This window comes from Sander lucioperca, chromosome 4, assembly GCF_008315115.2.
Source record: "Sander lucioperca isolate FBNREF2018 chromosome 4, SLUC_FBN_1.2, whole genome shotgun sequence".
In the NCBI taxonomy this organism is placed as follows: domain Eukaryota; kingdom Metazoa; phylum Chordata; class Actinopteri; order Perciformes; family Percidae; genus Sander; species Sander lucioperca.
This window is the reverse complement of record NC_050176.1, coordinates 3567301-3587866: the sequence shown is the minus strand read 5'-3', so window position 1 is coordinate 3587866 and position 20566 is coordinate 3567301. Positions and strand designations below refer to the sequence as shown.

At 41.0% G+C, this 20566-nt stretch overlaps 1 long non-coding RNA gene across 1 annotated transcript in view; it reads right to left on the bottom strand.

Moving 5' to 3' along the window:
- LOC118494847 overlaps positions 1-20566 on the bottom strand; it is a 93201-nt gene that overhangs the window by 44009 nt on the left and 28626 nt on the right. The window contains exon 2 of the long non-coding RNA XR_004897057.1: positions 12027-12035. This is a non-coding gene — a long non-coding RNA (uncharacterized LOC118494847). The remainder of the gene's footprint in view (positions 1-12026; positions 12036-20566) is intronic.

Here is a 20566-nt window from a genome sequence, read left to right as displayed (position 1 = left end):
AGGGCAGGGTAGATAAATCTTGAAATCCCTTCTGCTTTAGTCAAAAGAATCCTTCCTAAAATAGAAATGTCTCTTTGAAGCCATAAATTCAGTATTATTTTAGTTTTCTTCAGTTTAGACGAAAAATTAAGTTGTTGACGTTCCTTGTGGTCCTTGCAGATATGAATACCTAAATATTTTACACATTTCTTAACAGGTATATTAAACATTTTATCCTCTTCAGTCTGATACAGACATAAAATTTCACATTTAGATTTGTTAAGTGTTAAACCCGAAGCAGCTGGAAATTGGTCAATTAGTGATATAGCATATTCAATCTGATGTTTATCACTCAAAAAGAGAGCTGTATCATCCGCTAGTTGAGTAACTCTAATTTCCTTACCAAAAATAGACAAACCTTTAATAATAGGATTATGTCGAATATGTAATGACAGTAATTCAACCACCAGTAGGAACAAGAACGGTGAAATAGGGCAGCCCTGGCGAACTGATCTCAGTACAGGAAATCTTTTTGTGGTGTTTGGATATAATATCACAGAACTGTCAATATTTTTATAAAACATTTCAACTGTAGATATAAAATTTTGTCCAAAATCAAAAATTTGAAGTGCTTTGAGTAAAAAATTATGTTCTACCGTATCAAATGCTTTATAAAAATCAAGGAATACTATCAGTGCGTCAGTATTGATGTTATCAGAATAGTCCAGCAGGTCGAGAACAAGTCTTATATTAGAGCTAATGTGACGGTTAGACATAAAACCTGTTTGTGTTTCACTTATTATCTCATGAAGACCTCTTTTTAACCGTTTAGCAAAAATTAATGATACAATTTTGTAGTCGATATTTAAGAGCGTAATAGGTCTCCAATTTTCTATAAATAACTGATCTTTATCAGGTTTAGGGAGAAGACATATTAAACCTTGCTTTCATGCTTGTGGACAGGTAACAATCTGCAGCTGCCGAGCTGCCGTCGGAAAAACAACACAGACGGTGCGTTCAATGAAACTGGTAAACTACAGCTTCGTGGTGCATTTGAAGTTATTGTAAATGTCCTTGGTGGTTGTTTTTGTCGTTCAACAGCAATTTACTAGTGAAATAAGTTATTGTTATACATTATTATTAAATCATTTAATTTTGACCATATGGCCTTAGCAATAAACAAGCCGTTCTTTAATGTCACCGACTGTTGTTTAGTACCCTTTGTTTTCTTTTCTTTTTTTACTTTATTAAAAAGTATCGGTTCAGGCACCGTTAATTATGTATGCGATTAATTTCGATTAATTAATCACAGAGTCTGTAATTAATTAGATCAATTTTTTTAATCGATTGACAGCCCTAATAGATATATATATATAAAAGAGTGCGTGAAACTGAATAATCAATCAATCTTGTAAAACAAACAATCTTTGCAGCCATAGTTTCAACTCTCTCTCTCTCTCTCTCTCTCTCTCTCTCTCTCTCTCTCTCTCTCTCTCTCTCTCTCTCTCTCTCTCTCTCCACCGTTTGTTCACCCCCTCTGGGTTTCAGAGTTCAAGCAGGTCATTAGCAGAGTGTTTACAGTGGAAAAGAGGGCATTCATTAAAAAAAAATGCAAATGTGTGTGTATGTGCACGTGTGCCTGTCTGTGATCACCACGTGAATGCGTGCATGTATGTGTGTGTGCCTAACTGTGATCACAATGTGTGTGTGTATCAATCACTCCAGTGTGGGTGACGACGAAGAGCTGTTTGTCTTTCTCATAAAAGGGAAAGGGATCAAAAGGGCTGGTCTACCAGCTGGACCTTCAATCACACTGGGACAGCGTGACTTTCGAGCCCTGGGCAGCTGGAGCCCTGGGGACTAATGGGGTGTGTGTGTGTGTGTGTGTGTGTGTGTGTGTGTGCACACACACCGTTTCCAGATTCCATGCTTGCCCTATACCCTATTCCCTATGAGGGATAATTCTGGTTTATTACAATTTGTGTTTTGTATTCATAGTCATCATTTATCAGTTATGATAACATTGTACTCACAATGCAATTGGTGAGATTTGGGAACATGGCAACATTGCAAAAGTCAAGAAATATGACTATCAGACAGGTTTGTAAAAAAAAAGCCAAACGTTTAGCCAGATTATTTCACCTAACTTTATCTGGACATAAAAATGAGTGCACCTGAAATGTTGTTAAAATATGATTTTTGATATTGATTAATCAGCCAATTATTATCTTGATTAGTGCATTAATAGTTAATTCTATAGAATGTGAAAATAATAGTGAAACAAGCTCATCATCATTTCCCAGAGTGACATCTTTAAATAGTGTTTGTGAAAAACAGTCCAATGCCCGAAGACATTTCATTTACAACATATATTACAGGAAAAGCATCAAATCCTCACATTTGACAAGCTGGAACCATCAAAGTTTTGGTATTTTTGCTTAAGAAATGACTCAAATGATTAATCGAATAATAAAAAAAACTGTGGATTCTTTTTCCTTCAATTGATTAATTGACTAATGTTGCAGCTCTAGGTCAGAGTTGAACCAAGAAGTTGAGCTGTAAGATATGATAAATGTTTACAATGGGCAGGTTTGACAATCATTTGGATGTTCATCCTGTTTGTTTATTTCTCCGCCATGCTATCATGTTCCCAGATCTCAGCGGTGAACTTGGTGAGATCAATATACAAATGATGACCAAAACTTAAAAAAAGACCCCCTTTGAAATAAACTAGAATTATCCTTTAATTTGATTCCATAAGATGTTTGAAGATAGTGGCTTGACAGCAGGACTACGACACTAATAGCGGATTATTCCTCACAACAGCAAATATGACAGCATGATCTCATAGAAATACATGACATGATCACAACCTCCTAACACCGTAATAGGTTATAATTATGTGCCGGCACCACGTAAACAATGCAATGGAAAGTTAGGATCCTTTATAGTGGAAGACACATATTCTTTAGTTCAACACCACCCTGTCTCAAAGTCTGCTTAAAGGTGCTGTAGGTAGGATTGTGAAGATCCAGGACTTAGCCAAAAAATGTGAACATCGACAACTTCTCAGTCCATCCCCCCTTTCTGCTAAAGCCCAAAATGGCCTCCTAAGCCCATCCCCCCACAAGGGAGAATGAATGCGTGTGCATGAGCAGTGATTGACACGCAATTAGACACCCCCCCTGGCCCTGATTGGTGCATCTGAACAGGGAGCGGTGGATTTTTGCAAATCACACTACAGGCTGTAGGTGGAGCCGGATTTTTTTTTTAATTACCTGCTTCATGTAGTTCTACTGGAACATAGGGTCAGTTTCAGCAAATATGACAGAAAGTTAGTTTTATAAGTCTTACCTACTGCACCTTTAAGGAGGACGTTGGGGTGGATGGATGGATGGATGGATGCGTCAAACAAACACGAGACTTTCACCCAGGAGACCACTGCGGTGTCGTGTGTGAAACCAAAAGTCATCTCTGACCTTTTTTTTAAAGATTATTTTTGCTTTTTCCCTTTATTTGAAGGTGAAAGTGGATAGACCGGAAAGGTGGGGGAGTAAAGTTCTTAACTTGCGTTACGTAACCTACGAAACATAACAAACTCACATCACATAGCCTACGTAAAGTACTTGACTTATGTCAAATAGCCTATATAACATAAGTAACTCACGCTACGTAGCCTAGGTAAAGTACTTAACTTATGTGACTTACTTAACTAACGCCACATAGCCTACGTAATGTACTTAACTTGCGTCACGTCTACATGTCATAGGCTACTAAACTTTTGTAGCCTATGTAACATACTTATTTGGATCCAAACCATGATCTTTTCCGAAACCTACCCAAGTAGTTTTGTTGGCCCAACCTAAACTGTTTCTGTGGTGCCTCCATGTAATTTATTGTTAAGAAGTTGTGGTCATTTCACTTATTTCTGTGAGATCCGGTTAAAATATGACAATGTAATTACAGTATCCCAGCTTAGGGTTTGGCAAAAGACCTTTGATGCATGTCACCCTCCATCTCTCTCTCCCCATAATTCCTTTTCCACTGTATGCTATCTAATAAAGGCAAAAAGTGGCCCAAAAATACTTTACTACATTCATCCATGTACCATAAACAAGCTTTTCATGGTAATCATAATGCAGATGAATGCCATGGACATGTACTTACCCATTGCTGCATGTAAACTCTAAGGTTTCCTCCGAAACATTAGCTGCCACCTGTAAGAAACAAACACAAAAGTTGTTATTTACAAGTAAACCATGAACAAATGACAAATCCTGTCATGTTCTATAATTTTTGGCAAGTCGTGGTATCTTCAGGTTGTTCCCACACTGAAGCTCATTTGTTGCTGGCTCTGTGAAAGCCAGGATGGGGGGGGGGGGGTTGGCAGAGGGTAGCCTCAATGAAATGGCCCATTTGTGTGATGTCCTGTTGTGTTCTTTAAACCCCCAACAAAGCACAAGTAGACTTTATATTTTACAATTTCTGTTTTCCGTCAGATCGTTTATAGATTTCGATGTTTCCAACCGCACTTGAAGGCAGCTTTATTTCACAGGAGAGAGAGAGAGAGAGAGAGAGAGAGAGAGCGAAAAGAGATGAGCGAGACATAACGAGTGCTTGTGTTTCGTTTTTTACCCTCATAGAGTTTTAAAGCTTTCTTGTAGCAGCGATAAAGGCAGTGATGTTTCCTGTACGGGACTCTCAAACCGCCTTAAACCATAGCTCAAAACACACCGAAAAGTCTGATCCTCGGTTACATAATGGCCCACCGCAGCATGATGTGGGGTTGCGTTTCTCTAAAAGTTGAGTCGGTCTTAGTCTATATCCACGACGTTCCACTTCCGGGATTGCTCTGTTGCCGCCGGAAAATCCGCCGGATTTCACTCATTTAGGCTGTATATCCGTTGCTTTGGGCTTCCTTGTGTTGGCATTCTAAACTCTGGTGGATTTCTGAGGACTATGGTTAACTGCTCCTCAGATCTCTGCAGGGTAAATCCAGACAGCTAGCTAGACTATCTGTCCAATCAGAGTTTTCTGTTGCACGACTAAAGCAACTTTTAAACGTACGCATGTTCCACCAAAACAAGTTCCTTCCCGAGGCTATTTTGCAGAGGCACCACAGCTTTTCTCCCGTGCTTAGCACCGCCCAAGACGATTGTGATTGGTTTAAAGAAATGCCAATAAACCAGAGCACGTTTTCCTCCCATTCCGGAATGCTATGTGGACTCGCCAGACTCTCCTCCAGCGCGCTTAGGAGAAGGGTCTGGCAAAGCGAGACTAAGTCGGTCTCAACTTTTCACCGCAAGCCCCCAGCGTTTTTATGCGTGTCCCCCCTGCGGCAAACCCTGCCTAGGCCAAAGCGCACAACCCCTGTTCAAAATGAATGGTAAGACCTGATGCAGACTTGAGTGTCATACTAGCATGTTGTCAAAAGAGCAAGAATGCACATGGTACTGCAACCAGCAGTTCAGCAGCTACTCAGATGAGGTGAGAGCTCAACATTCTTACCACAGCATTCCTCAGACATAACTTATCAAATTTCCACTCAAAGCCAGTCATAAAAGGTATGTGTGTGTGTGTGTGTGTGTGTGTGTGTGTGTGTGCGTGTGTGTGTGTGCGTGTGTGTGTGTGTGTGTGTGTGTCTGTGCGCGTGTGCGTTTGTGTATGTGTGTATGCGTGTGTGTGTGTGTAAGTGCACACATGTGCACATGTGGGAGTGTATGTATGAATGTGGGTGCATGCGTCGAGGCAGCAAGATCAAAGCTGCAGGCGTGGCATGCAGAGCCTGTTGTACCTGCCATGTTGACAGTTTTTGTCTGGGAGGTTTGTCCTGACTGTCAATTTTTCTAAGAAGATCAATTTAGACTTAAAGATTTATTGCGTGATACTTAAAGCAGCCATATTATGCTCATTTTCAGGTTCATAATTGTATTTTAAGGTTGTACCAGAATAGGTTTACATGGTTTAATTTTCAAAAAGCACCATATTTTTGTTGTACTGCACCGCTCTCTCTCACTGCTGCAGATCCTCTTTTCAGCTGGTCTCTGTTTTAGCTACAGTGAGACCTCTTTTCTTCTTCTTCTGTACTATCTTTGATTGCACTCGCACATGCCCAGTAGCTCAGATGTAGATCATGTCAGCTAGCTAGCTCCATAGACAGTAAAAGAAAGGCCGGTTTCTACAACTTCAGTCAGTTACAAGGCAGGATTAGCTGGGAGACTTCTAAATGAGGGTGCACATGTAAGTAGTTCTTTTGTAGATTATGGTGAACTTGTGTGTGTTGTAGCAGTGCTTTGCTATTGAGAACGAGGTAGCATGCTAGCGTTAGCATAGCATGCTACCTCTTAGACTGAAGGCAGGACACATTCAGAAACTGTATCTCACTCTAAACAGCATGGATGGATTTTTTTCAAAGTTTGTATGTGTGTGGAAGCACCAGAGACACAAAATAACACCCCAAATCCCAGAAAAAGTGATTTTTTCATAATATGGGCACTTTAAACATAAAACATTTTTTTATGTCAAGTAGGAACACACATGAGTAAAACTTTGTTTTTGCACTGAGAGTACATGGACTGGTTCCTCACATGTTGTCGGCTCCTCCCATATTGTAAGACAAAGCAACAGTAATGTTTTGAATCACATGATTTCCCATTGAAAAACACAAAAATGTAAATAGTAAAAGAGTGAGTCAACTAACTGCCCGGTCATTTGAGCTATGTTGATACAACAATTATGCAATCCTCATATTTCTACAGTAGCAATTTTAAATGGATGTCAGGAAAACTGGTGATAAACTTAAAAAAAACATATATTTTGCTATGAAATGAGTATATACTGCATCTTTGGTGTTTGTTTAGTAAAAGTTTTCTCTACTGATATACTGATGACGACTTTCCCTACATCAATGTTCTCCAGGGGGCTTGAACTTTTGGTACTGACTGACACTGTTGGTACGGGTAATTTGGGAAGACATCTTACCATCCGGCAGACAATACAGAATCCCTAAATGCAGACTGAACTGGTTAAAAAACTCATTTGTGCCTACATGAATCAAAATGTTAATCAATTATACTTGTTGAGGCCGTGTGGGTTGTGCAATATGTCAAATGTCATGGTGTTCTGTTTATGTGGCCTGTGGCTCTCATTGATTTGCACTTTGTTTACTTATGGATTGTTGTTGTTTAGATTTTCTCTATTTATTGGCTTTGTTTTAATTGTTCCTATGTATTAATCCCTGTCTTATTGTTTCTATTTATTGATATTTATTGTAAGTGCAGCTAAAGTTGTCAGTGCCGGAGTTCAAGAAAAGTTTCCCCAAGGGGACAATAAAGTATAATTGAATTTAATCGGTGCAACATCTGCGTGGGTGGCCACGGACACCAAACATAGTATATCATATTATTTAAATTCCAACGGCCAAACAGGTGGTGAGCCATCTAAGGGGCCAACGTTGCTAGCTGAGGTTCGGCTGTGATTTGAGCGCTCGTACGGTACTCTGTGACTCCGACACAGGGCTATGACGTGCTCCAGTTAGTAGCGCACCAGGAAAGTTGACCATTTGTCTCCAAGCAATGCCGGCCCTCAGTCAACTGCTGCCAAGGGAAGTACCCACCAAGCTTGGATGATGAAATATCCATAACACATAATGCCAACTGGGAATTACTTTGAAAAGGTCAAATGCTTGTCTATTTCAACAGACATAGGCGCCTGATCAATGGTGCAAGTGGAGCAAATGCATCCCTATTATTCAATTAGGGATCCCCACTTTTTGTCTTTCTAAAAATAAACTTATCATCATACAGTCCCTGCAATCAGGTTTTTATATTTAAGCAGCCTATATCAACAATCATTTGACTATTTTCAGCAACTGACAATTTTTTTTTTTTTTTTTAAATAAATAAATCACATATTTTTGGACAACCCATTTTGAGTTGGTTCAGTCGAACCCGTCGCTAATTGTTTGCCACAGCGTGCTTTGGCTGTCAGTCTCAGTCTGTCAGTTTAACTGGACTGAAGATAGAACATAGGAAAATATAGGCTTGTGTATGTTCAACAAACCTGCTTACTCACTCCAGCCAAACTTTAAATTCACTAAAAGTAGAATTGTACTGTTCCAGAAATGCCGAACCAATTTGTGACTCAACGTTAGCTAACTTTGCCAACCAACCCGCCACCCAACGTTGGCTCGCTGATGGGACAGGACTCATCTATGAAGATAGGACGTTTGTGAGGGAGCTGAATTATTAGTCATAGTTCTATTATCTTTACTGTTATTATAATGTCCACTGTTCATCATGTCATTATATTATACCCACTGCTATAATTATTATGAGTCATATTTAGGTATTAGTCTCTACCCTCCATCTGGTCGAGGCAGATGGCCGGCCACCAAAAGCCAGGTGCTGTCCGACGTTTCTGCCTGTTAAAAGGAAGTTTTTTCTAGCCGCTGTGTGTAATTGCTCTTGTGGGAATTGTTGGGTCGCTGTAAATTATAGAGTGGTCTAGACCTACTCTTTCTGTAAAGTGTCCTGAGATAATGTCTGTTATGATTTGACACTACTTACTAGTGTAACATGGCTGTTAATATTTTGCATTGGGCCTGTTGATTGAAGTATTTGGGATCTAATCTAGACTATAGTTTATTGACTTAATCCAAGAGGTTAGGTGTTTTTTTTTTAGCAGATTAAAATACATTTCTCGGGGAGGACCACCAGATGCCCGCCAAATATGTATCTTCCCGAGTTTGCTCCACCCTTTTTAAAACATAACCAGGCACTCATGTCAACAGACACAATAATAAGTAAAGTACGCTTGCAGAGTGGAGCTACAAAGGTAAAACCAACACATCTTTACGACATCTGTGTCTGTTTCTTTGAGCCGGAGACATGTAATATAACCTGTTGAGGATACAAGAAATGGGTGCATCATTGTCTGTGTGGGTGTCATGACATCACCCAGGCTCTTCCCAGTCTTTTCCGAGTACTCAGTGGGGAAACGGGTTGTGAGGCGAGCTTTCAAAAGCACAGATCAAAGGAGGAGGTGTGTTACAAATGAGGTGAATTACAGTGTAGGAAAGAGATAACCGGTGTGGCGACTGCACTCCTGCCAAAAAACCTTTCTCATAAACCTCTTCAAAGGTGGAAGAGAGGTTGATGCAACATCTAAATATGTTCCACTGTGTGTTTATGTAAGCAGCTCTGTTGTTACCTTGTATGTCCAGTTTTAGCGGAGGATTATAATATGTCCTCGATGGATTTAGAATTCTTTTTAAAGTCAAGACTCAACAAACCTTTCAAAGCCTGTTCAAAAACGCATGGTCACCAAAGTAAAACTTAGAATAGCGAGAAGTTGGTGGAAGGTTTTTGACCCTGCAGCGGTGATAGCTAAATGCATGAAAGCAGCTTGGCAATGGTTTCAGACCCATTCTTTAGGCAGCCTCAAAAAGGTTGCTTTATTTTATTTTTTTAGTCCCTTTGGAATCTGAATGATATTTCAGTCAAAAGGCGAGAGCAAAAGCCTGTGGTTGTGTGGGTGAAATTCGGATACCATCCAATGTTCAAAGCCTTGAAATACATATGCCACACAATGTTAAAGCATTCCTTTTCACAATTTACAATGCATAAACATGATGGTTTACAGAGGCCCAGGGTGATTATTTGCACAGAGGTCTAGTTTCAGCTATTTCAGGTTTTCCTTGAGGCTGCCCCACCAGGCTGCCTCACAAAGTGATTCTTTAAAGTGTTAAACCACAGGCCCCCCCCCCCCAGCCTCGGTGAACACCAAACACTGACTGTTTACACTTCAAAATATCCAACACAGATTGACCAGACAGCACAAGCTACAAAAGGCAACTCACGCCTGTATGAAAAGACAACAAACTCTTTGGGCTTTTATGTTGTTTTATACTATAACTCTAATATGACAGCATTTCACACATTTCAGAATTTTATGAATGAGAGAGGGCTCCATGATATATAAAGGTATCAACAAGTCCTCCAAACCATGTAACGATATGGGTCGTTTGTTCCCTACCCTCTAATACTCGAATACTTTAAAAGAAAGAAAAACAACCTTAAATTTAGACCAGAGAATGCCAGTTGCGATTGTGAACGTAAAAGTCGCGATTTTAAACATGTCTTTAACGTTGTGAAATGGTTGCAGTTTGGTTATGTTAAAGGTGCTGTAGGTAGGCTTGTGAAGATCCAGGACTTAGCCAAAAAATGTGAACATCGACAACTTCTCAGTCCATCCCCCCTTTCTGCTAAAGCCCAAAACGGCCTCCTAAGCCCTTCCCCCCCACAAGGGTGAATGAATGCGTGTGCATGAGCAGTGATTGACACGCAGTTGGACACCCCACCTGGCCCTGATTGGTGCATCTGAACAGGGAGCGGTGGATTTTTGCAAATCACACTACAGGCTGTAGGTGGAGCTAGAGGAGCTGGATTTGTTTTTTAAATGACCTGCTTCATGTAGTTCTACTGGAACATAGGGTCAGTTTCAGCAAATATGACAGAAAGTTAGTTTTATAAGTCTTACCTACTGCATCTTTAAGGCACCAAGACTACTTGGTTAAGTTTAGAAAAAGATTGTAGTTTGGGTTAAAATCTGATGTTGCTTTACTTCCGGTTACGCAAAAAAAAAGAAAACCCGCCACAGTTGCAGTTTGGTTATGTTTAGGCACCAAAACGACTTAGTTAGGTTTAGAAAAGAGTGTGTGTGGTTTGGGTTAAATAGTTAGTTAGTGACGCTAAACATGACATTTGTTAAGGAAAAAAAAAACAACTTTAAACAGAACTCGAACCCCACTGTTTCTGGGTGAAAGTCCTGTTTGTCTGACCCATCCACCACCCTTACGCAGAAAGTTGACAAACTAGGGCTGGGTTTAAAAAAATCCATTTTCATTTGAGTGATCCGAAATCGATTCATAAAATTCAAGAATCAATCTTTCTGTCCATATCATATGAAACTATAAGACCTAAGGAATCAATCAAGGGGGTTAAGTAACCTTCCGAAGTTAGGCTACATTTGGGCGAGGGAAAAATTGGCATGGCCATTTTCAAAAGGGTCCCTCTGTCATCTTAAGATATCTGAATGAAATGGCTCTCAATACTCACTGACTGTAGAGTATGTAGAGCTACACTTTATTTTGTGTTCATGTTAAATAAAAAATACATTAATGTAACTGCTTTAAGGTCAGTTCTTCATCATTGATACTTTTAAGAATGCAGCAGGTTAGAGGGAACCTTGTACAATTGTAGAATCTCTTTCATATCCAAGCTAAATTAGTATAGTAACTGAAATGTTCCTAACCTAATTGATATCAAATCGAAAACAAAATCGAATTGGGTATGAAATCGATTCGGGACTATGTGAATCGGAATGGAATCGATTTGAAAAATCATTGACGATACCCAGCCCCTAGTACAAACAACTGCTGGGAGCGTTTTCCAGGGGAGGGCAGTCTCAGAGGTATGCACCACTTCTGCGATTTCATGACAGCAATACATTGTTTCTCATAAAAGAGATCACATAAAGTACACAGTCTGTAAGTTGAAGTCTGACAAGTTGCACCTTAAAACTCAACTTTGCTCTGGGTCATGTATCCATGTCATTGTCTCTCTGCACATACGGAACATGAACTTACTGTCAGCAGCTCTGATAACACAAGACAGATTGCTCCAATTTCTCATTTTTCAAAAAGTTGTGAAAAACCTAAGCAGAGCAGCATCTCCACAAGGGCCCCACTGATGTATCTTGAAAGACTGTGACTTCTCAGTTTGCATTTGATACGGTGTCTTTTTAGCAGCCACGCGAGAAAAAGCCAGTTATGGGAAAAGCTGCAAAAAGGGAGAGACAGGACGAGCTCCTGGGCCTTCAGAAGTCTTGTCAAAAGCCTTTCCTTTCTCTGCTTTGTCCCACTGATATTCATCTTGCCAGTTGAAAAGTGGAGAGACGGCAAAAACTTCGGGCTTGAAAAGAACTTTTTCAACTTCTAAGAGACGCCGCGCAACAGGACTGAGTATTTGATAAAAAGAAAGAGGAACAAAAAAAACCTGAAACAGTAGGAATGGAAGGGACTTTCAGACGGAGAGGCGCGTTAAAGAATCAGATAGCGTGTTTGGAAAACGGAGCGACGATGAATATGGTATTGTCCTCTGGTGAGAAGAGGAACCAGGCACATGTTAATTCTGACGTGCTTTGTGTGCACACATCCCTAAATCAATTTGACATATCCCAATAAACATATACAGTACTTAATCTTTCTCTATATTCTCAGCCTGAACGTGCCTGTGTGTGTGTGTGTTTGAGACGCACATAGATAGAAAGAGATTGTGTGTGTGTGTGTGTGTGTGTGTGTGTGTGTGTGTGTGTGTGTGTGTGTGTGTGTGTTTGTGTAACATCCTGTGAGACAGGAATCTTGTCAGAACTGTCATCCTGAAGGGCGCTGTTAAAAGAAAACTTTAATAAAGTTTGATCACTATTTATTTCATCTCTAAAGATGAATAAAGCATTGTCCTCTGGTGAGAAGAGGAACCAGGCACATGCAGAGTGTGTTGATTCTGACGTACTTTGTGTGCACACATCCCTAAAATCAATTTGACATATCCCAATAAACATATACAGTACTTAATAATTAACTTTCTCTATATTCTCAGCCTGAACGTGCCCGAGTGTGTGTGTGTGTGTGTGAGACGCACATAGAAAGAAAGAGAGATTGTGTGTGTGTATGAGACACATAGATTGATAGAAAGAGATTGTGTGTGTGTGTGTGTGTGTGTGTGTGTGTGTGTGTGAGACACATAGATTGATAGAGATTGTGTGTGTGTGTGTGTGTGTGTGTGTGTGTGTGTGTGTGTGTGTGTGTGTGTGTGTGTGTGTGGTGATGTGCGTATACGTTTACGTATCAGCTCTAACCGTCAGCGCCACCCTGCGAGACAGGAATCTTGTCAGAACTGTCGTCCTGCAGGGCGCTGTTAAAAGAAAACTTTAATAAAGTTTGATCACTATTTATTTCATCTCTAAAGATCACTTTCAAAATTTGCCGAGCAAAAACTTTTCTTTTCTTTTTTTTTTAACCCAGCTCTACACGTCTCTGAAAGGAACGCTGACTTCATCAGCGCACCTCGAGAGTTTGACGAAAATGAACGCTAAGCTCTGGAATCCTTCCTTTCTTTCGCTCAGCGGCAAAATGAATAAATGATATTCCTGCCTTTAATCGACGCACTCAGCCATAACAAAGAGACTTTGAGACACTTTGAGGACACCTAACGATCACAAGCATCAGCAGGTGCTTTTCGTTTGTTTTTTTTTCGTCGACGGACAGGCAGATCAAAAAGTGAGCCCCTTAAACGCTTCTTCCCACTTCAGAATAATCTCGCCTTCTGCCTCTTTCAAGCACAAAGTGGCAAGAGAGAATAATCGTCTCATCTTTACTCTCTTCGCCACTTTCAAAGTTATTTTGCCCGTGATGAAGCGCTCCGTATTGACGACTTCGAAGGTGCCTCGTCTCTTGAAAGAAGTGACATTTTTATCTATATATAGTGTTAGAGTGTGCTTCAATTTAACTTTGTCTGGCGCGGAGCATGTCTGGTGTTGATGTGGCTGACAGCTGCTGGTTGAAAGACACGGGGAGAAAAGTACTGAAGATTTTACCGTGACGACAGGGGCTTGATGTATGCTAATCAATCGATGGGGTAGAAAATATGCTTGCTGGTGGAGAGAGAAAAAGTGAAGAGAAAAAAAACAAAAACTGTGAGTGACAGAAACTTGTCAGACACCGGGATATCAAAAAAAGTCACAAAGTTTGCGTCGCCGCACAAGAGCCCCAAATCGCATGTGGTATACGCTACAAACGGTTCCACTTGAAACGCATTGCATTTGATATAAAGGAAAAGAAATTGGGACAATTCTCCATATGGTGTGGCAGCAAGCAAGATTTTTCTTTTTTTTGACAAGGGAGGGGGGGCGAGCTTTGTCTCGGTGACACCTACGGTGAATTCCTGAGAAAATTCTCTGTCTAGGTCTGTCTGAGCCTCTTCTATCCTTCAAAGGCCACGAGGCTATAGGATGTTGAATTTACATCACAAAAGACCCTGAACTGTCTCAGCAAGTGAAGGTATAACAGATGATCAAACAGACCCATCGCATCAAATATATCAGACATCAATATCTAACGGAACAGATTGTGAAAGATGGACAAGATATCTGCTTTAAAAACACATTGAGTCATGGCTAAAAATATTCTTTCGCTGCAGTTGATCAGATGTTGTTTAGAAGCTTAGTAATGACGTCACAGCCAGATGCTTACAAGTCAATCTCCAGGCTACCTGACTCTGAGAATTTGGGTTAAAAAACCACAACAAGTGAGCTGCTGCTGTTTATTTTAGCTTTTTAGCTCGGCAGCTTTCATAACGCAGTCCTGAAAACAATCCATTCCAGATGTGGATCCCTATGGAATTCCAGGAAACACACTCCCATCTTTACTCATCTGTTCACCATCCACGTGTATGACTCATACGTGTCAAAAACAACAGGTTAAGGCGCCTGAGACAGCAAATTCACCCCCAGTGATTAATCGCAAAGACACGCCGCTCTTAACTCCTTTTGTATTCATCTCTTAAATGTCCTATGACATGTTGCTTTTTGGATGCTTTTATATAGGCCTTAGTGGTCCCCTAATACTGTATCTGAAGTCTCTTTTATATAGGCCTTAGTGGTCCCCTAATACTGTATCTGAAGTCTCTTTTATATAGACCTTAGTGGTCCCCTAATACTGTATCTGAAGTCTCTTTTATATAGACCTTAGTGGTCCCCTAATACTGTATCTGAAGTCTCTTTTATATAGGCCTTAGTGGTCCCCTAATACTGTATCTGAAGTCTCTTTTATATAGACCTTAGTGGTCCCCTAATACTGTATCTGAAGTCTCTTTTATATAGACCTTAGTGGTCCCCTAATACTGTTTCTGAAGTCTCTTTTATATAGGCCTTAGTGGTCCCCTAATACTGTAGCTGAAGTCTCTTTTATATAGGCCTTAGTGGTCCCGTAATACTGTATCTGAAGTCTCTTTTATATAGGCCTTAGTGGTCCCCTAATACTGTATCTGAAGTCTCTTTTATATAGGCCTTAGTGGTCCCCTAATACTGTATCTGAAGTCTCTTTTATATAGGCCTTAGTGGTCCCCGTAATACTGTATCTGAAGTCTCTTTTATATAGGCCTTAGTGGTCCCCTAATACTGTATCTGAAGTCTCTTTTATATAGGCCTTAGTGGTCCCCTAATACTGTATCTGAAGTCTCTTTTATATAGGCCTTAGTGGTCCCCTAATACTGTATCTGAAGTCTCTTTTATATAGACCTTAGTGGTCCCCTAATACTGTATCTGAAGTCTCTTTTATATAGACCTTAGTGGTCCCCTAATACTGTATCTGAAGTCTCTTTTATATAGGCCTTAGTGGTCCCGTAATACTGTATCTGAAGTCTCTTTTATATAGGCCTTAGTGGTCCCCTAATACTGTATCTGAAGTCTCTTTTATATAGGCCTTAGTGGTCCCCTAATACTGTATCTGAAGTCTCTTTTATATAGACCTTAATGGTCCCCTAATACTGTATCTGAAGTCTCTTTTATATAGGCCTTAGTGGTCCCCTAATACTGTATCTGAAGTCTCTTTTATATAGGCCTTAGTGGTCCCGTAATACTGTATCTGAAGTCTCTTTTATATAGGCCTTAGTGGTCCCCTAATACTGTATCTGAAGTCTCTTTTATATAGGCCTTAGTGGTCCCGTAATACTGTATCTGAAGTCTCTTTTATATAGGCCTTAGTGGTCCCGTAATACTGTATCTGAAGTCTCTTTTATATAGGCCTTAGTGGTCCCCTAATACTGTATCTGAAGTCTCTTTTATATAGGCCTTAGTGGTCCCCTAATACTGTATCTGAAGTCTCTTTTATATAGACCTTAGTGGTCCCCTAATACTGTATCTGAAGTCTCTTTTATATAGACCTTAGTGGTCCCCTAATACTGTATCTGAAGTCTCTTTTATATAGGCCTTAGTGGTCCCCTAATACTGTATCTGAAGTCTCTTTTATATAGGCCTTAGTGGTCCCCTAATACTGTATCTGAAGTCTCTTTTATATAGGCCTTAAATAGGCATTTAATTGGCACCGAAATCTGCGTTGTGATTCGGGCCGGTAGATACCGGTCGTTTAGGCACCGGTGCCGTATTAGCACCGGGTTTCGGTACCCAACCCTACTCCTAGGACACAAACATGGTTTCCTGGGTGAAAGTCTTCTGTTTTCCCCTTAGCTTCTTCCGGGACACAAACTCTGCTCCCCCGCTGGAAAGCTCTGTGTTATAGGACCTACCCATCCACCCAGGGTATCCACTCCGTATGCGCACCACTGCCCTCTTAAACAGCAGCAGTCAATGTGGTGCATACAGTAATAACTATGTGGAATACATACGGATTACAGTGCATTACTTTTCGTATATATTTGTACGAATGGTTCATGAGAACAAGACTGCACATAGTAACTAATCATGTCTGGCTCAGATTCACACATACAGAATAGATGTGTTCATGTTAGCGCACACGCACACGCACGCACACACACACACACACACACACACACACACACACACACACACACACACACACACAAAGCTATGTTATCACCAAATGTGATTAACGCTGTGAAACGATTAACATCAGGGTATTTATTCAAATCTAGACATCAAACGCATTCTTTCTTCTTTTTTATCTCCACAGATCACAGAAGTTACTGTCAGGGGAGAAAGGCGCCTTCCGATCAAGTCGGCGTCCAGCGCGGCTGGCCAAACAAGGCTCGCGCTTTCAGCCCAGCCCCCCCCCCCCCCACTCTCTTTCATCATTTACAGAGGGAGCGTGCCGCTCCAGAGCCGTCCTCGGCCAGAACAAGGCCGCTCACTGTCAGGCGGACAATGGACAGTAGAGCTGGAGGTGGCAGTGGACTCATTGTGAAGCATGATGTCACCGACATCAGACCCTGACGCTGCCAGACACCAAGCAGAGGGTCAGCGGGTCAAGATGGTGAAATGGTAACAGTGACGCAGGGCTGTAGGGTCGAGGGGGCTGGGGGACATGAGTAGAGTTGTGTGTGTGTGTGTGTGTGTGTGTGTGTGTGTGTGTGTGTGTGTGTGTGTGTGCACACATGTGTTCATGGTACAGCTGAAAGAAATCCACACTCTTAGCAAAAATATAAACAGTCATGCATGGAAACAGGAGGAATGAAAGAGATCCAGACCAGAGAGACAACAGCTGAGCGTTTGAACTAGTGCATTGTGGGGATGCCATCTGATGGTGAACTTTACATAGGCACATTGTGTCAGTGCACAGCAGCTATATAGTCACCCTATTTAACTCTCACAAAGGCAGTTAACCCTTCCAACCAGAAGTTAGACGCAGTATTCACCACTCCACACCAAGGTTCCATCTATGAGCAACGCCCTGGCATACCAGGTTCAAGCTTCTGCTTTTGTCATGTGAAGAACAATACACAAGTAGTTGTCGGCAATGTAAATCTTAGGTCTCAAACACCTCCAACAATGCTCATTCAATAACTTAAAGGTCCAGTGTGTAACGTGTTTAGTTGTTCATTATCAAAATCTGTGTTGCCCGTTCACAAACTTGTCCTTTTTCATGAATATTTACCACCACCATCAATTCCAAGTATTCCTTTTGGCTTGAAATTTTACATTTGCATTTGCATGAACTGGGGTAGACGCCCCATATTCATGCGCCATCTTGAAATACGTTAGTCGTAACATGATAAACTCACAGGTGCTGCTAATGCTGCTAATGGGTATCGTAGCTTCCCGGCCCCGGCAAGTTTGAAGAAGGAAACATGGAGGACCACAGGTATAGAATCAGATTTATATTTTTTTTTTATATTTATATATTTATTTATTTTGTAACCTCGACCTTTATAGCCTGTACTAGGCTGCAGGATGAGTTTTACATGTATTAGTTCCTTTCCCAGTGTTGCGAGAATGGAAAAGAAGACATAGTTAAGTGTAGGCCATCTTGTAAAAATGAGTTTTTAGATAACACAATTAAATTATGATTCCAGACTTTGAGAGGTAAATTGAAGATTGGTGGAGATTTCACCCAAGAGCACAGCAGGGTAAAATGTAAGTGTCAGATCTTCTTAAAGGACCACAAAAAAGCATTTGAAATCCCACAATGAGGGCCCTGGCCTCAGATGCGGGCCCCCTAGTGGCACTTGACTGTACTTTTAGCTGTCATTTTAGGAGGCAGGAGAGCTGCTGACATGAAATCATTTACCACTGTGGACGTTTTACTCCACAGGAGCGATTTAACCCTTGTGTTGTCTTCCCATCGACCATGCACTTGTTGTCCTCCCTGTTTTGCCTATTTATAAAGCATAACGTATAAATGATCACCCAATTATATTTTACACCTTCACGCTATCTTCATTCCAACTGATCACCACTAGTTTTACACTTATTTTTATTTTATTTTTTTAGAATTTATGGTCAATAAATCTTATTTACTGCACATTGAATTATACCTCATTTTGGAGTAAAATATGCAGAAATTATGAGATATTTTCGGCACATATTTCCGATAAAGAAACTTTGAAAACGGATTAAATTTTACCCGGAGACAACACAAGGGGTTAATAGCTTTCCTAGTTACCCTTTGCAGCTTAAGGAGTTGCGTACAAATAAGATGTGACATTAGTTGCTATGCTGCCTAAGGTACTTCAACTATGGAGACATTACATGTGTGGGAACATCCAAACACTTGTAATTGTGGCTAATCCTGGACTAAGATTATTTCTAATGGGAAATCTTCAGTGGAGATGCTGTGTACTCAATTTCCATCTGGGATTATTTAACTCTTTCATTCATAGGCTTACATCTCAGTGTGGATAATCAACCTTCAGTGCCTTGGCTTGCCATTCATTTATTTATTTATTTTTTTAAATATGATATATATGATGTAAACACACACACACACACACACACACACGCTTATTTATCTACTGTAATGTGGTGATACTGTAACCTTGCTGGATGCTGCCTAGTGTGAATTGGAGATGTGTTCTTTGCTTCTTTTTTTTTGAAGGGAACACGAGGCCTAGGACGCCCATGTAGGTCAAAAACAAATCCTGTGCCTCAAGCTGGGAAGCCAGAAAACTTCTTTGAGCATCTGAGGGAAAGGAGAAGTTTCTTCCAGGTGCTGCTTTTTCACAGTGGTAATCCTGCCACGGCGTGACTGTGATTTTTACAGAAAATCTCTCCAAACAGGGCCCAGATGGTGGGAGGTAGAAGCACACACATACATGGAAAACACATTCATTCACAGACGCAAAGACACACACACACACACACACACACACACACACACACACACACACACACACACACACACACACACACACACACACACACACACAGACAGGCGTACACTTGCGCTTATGAAGTACAAAGCTCTCACACACACACTCAGACTTAAGGTGAGAACTCACTTGTTGCTCCTGGGTGGTCTCTAAGATAAGGGCAGGCAGGAATAAAGCCTGTTACGTTGAGGCACAAGTTTGGGATTGTTCTGTTATGTTCCTCTTTTATACACAAGTCTGTGGCAGAGTACGAGCTTGTTGCTTTCTAAGTTTAGCTCTGACTACAGAGGGCTTTCTTAATGACAATGAGTCAGGACTGGAGCTATACAAACCTCTTCCTACTCGGCTTTATTTCTCCACTCATCAGCTCTGTTTGCCGAGGAGTTCTACAATATGTGTCCTAAGGAGACACCTCTGCTTTGTAGCGGTGTTGGTCAGGTATGAAGATCCTGACAGTGGTTAGCATGTGGAGGATGTGGATATGGAGGACGTTTTGAAATGAAGAGATAAAAGAGTTAATCTTCTACCGTTTCTAAACCGATTCCCTCCATAGCTCCCTATTTATGTACAGGGAAAGAAAGAAAGAAAGAAAGAAAAAAAAAAAAAAACTTGCTCCATCTCTCCCAGCCTTTCTCCATCTCTCCCTTTCTTTTTCATGTGGTTACTGGAACAACAATGTACATTCTGAGTGCTAAGGCCTTTGATGTCGTTGCATTCACCGAGCCGTCTTAAACCGGAGGAGAAAAAAGAGAGGGCGAGAAAAAGACGCAGGAGATGTTCTGTGGTGTGCTTTCTCTCTCTTTCTCGCTCTGCCTCTTTCCATCTCTCTCTCCCTGGCAAGGCATCTGACATCTCCCGGCAAAAGACAAATTCGGTTTCGCCTGTTAAGTCGTCAGTCAAAGCTGCGCAAGACTTTTTTTTTTTTTTTTTCTCTTTCTTGCTCTCGCTCTCTCTGCCTCTTTCTCTCTCGCTCTGTCTTTGCTTCACTTCCGTGGAAGCGGTGTTGTGAAGGCCGCTTACACGCTTTTCAAACAATAACAGTTCACCCCCCCCCGCCCCTCCCCACCGCAAGTTTCCTCTCTGCCAGAACCGTACACATGCCAGCACATCCTTTAGAGAGCCTTGAACCGACAACAAACGCTAAGCATTTTAACCGCCGAGAGAAAAAGAGGGGCCCATCCGCA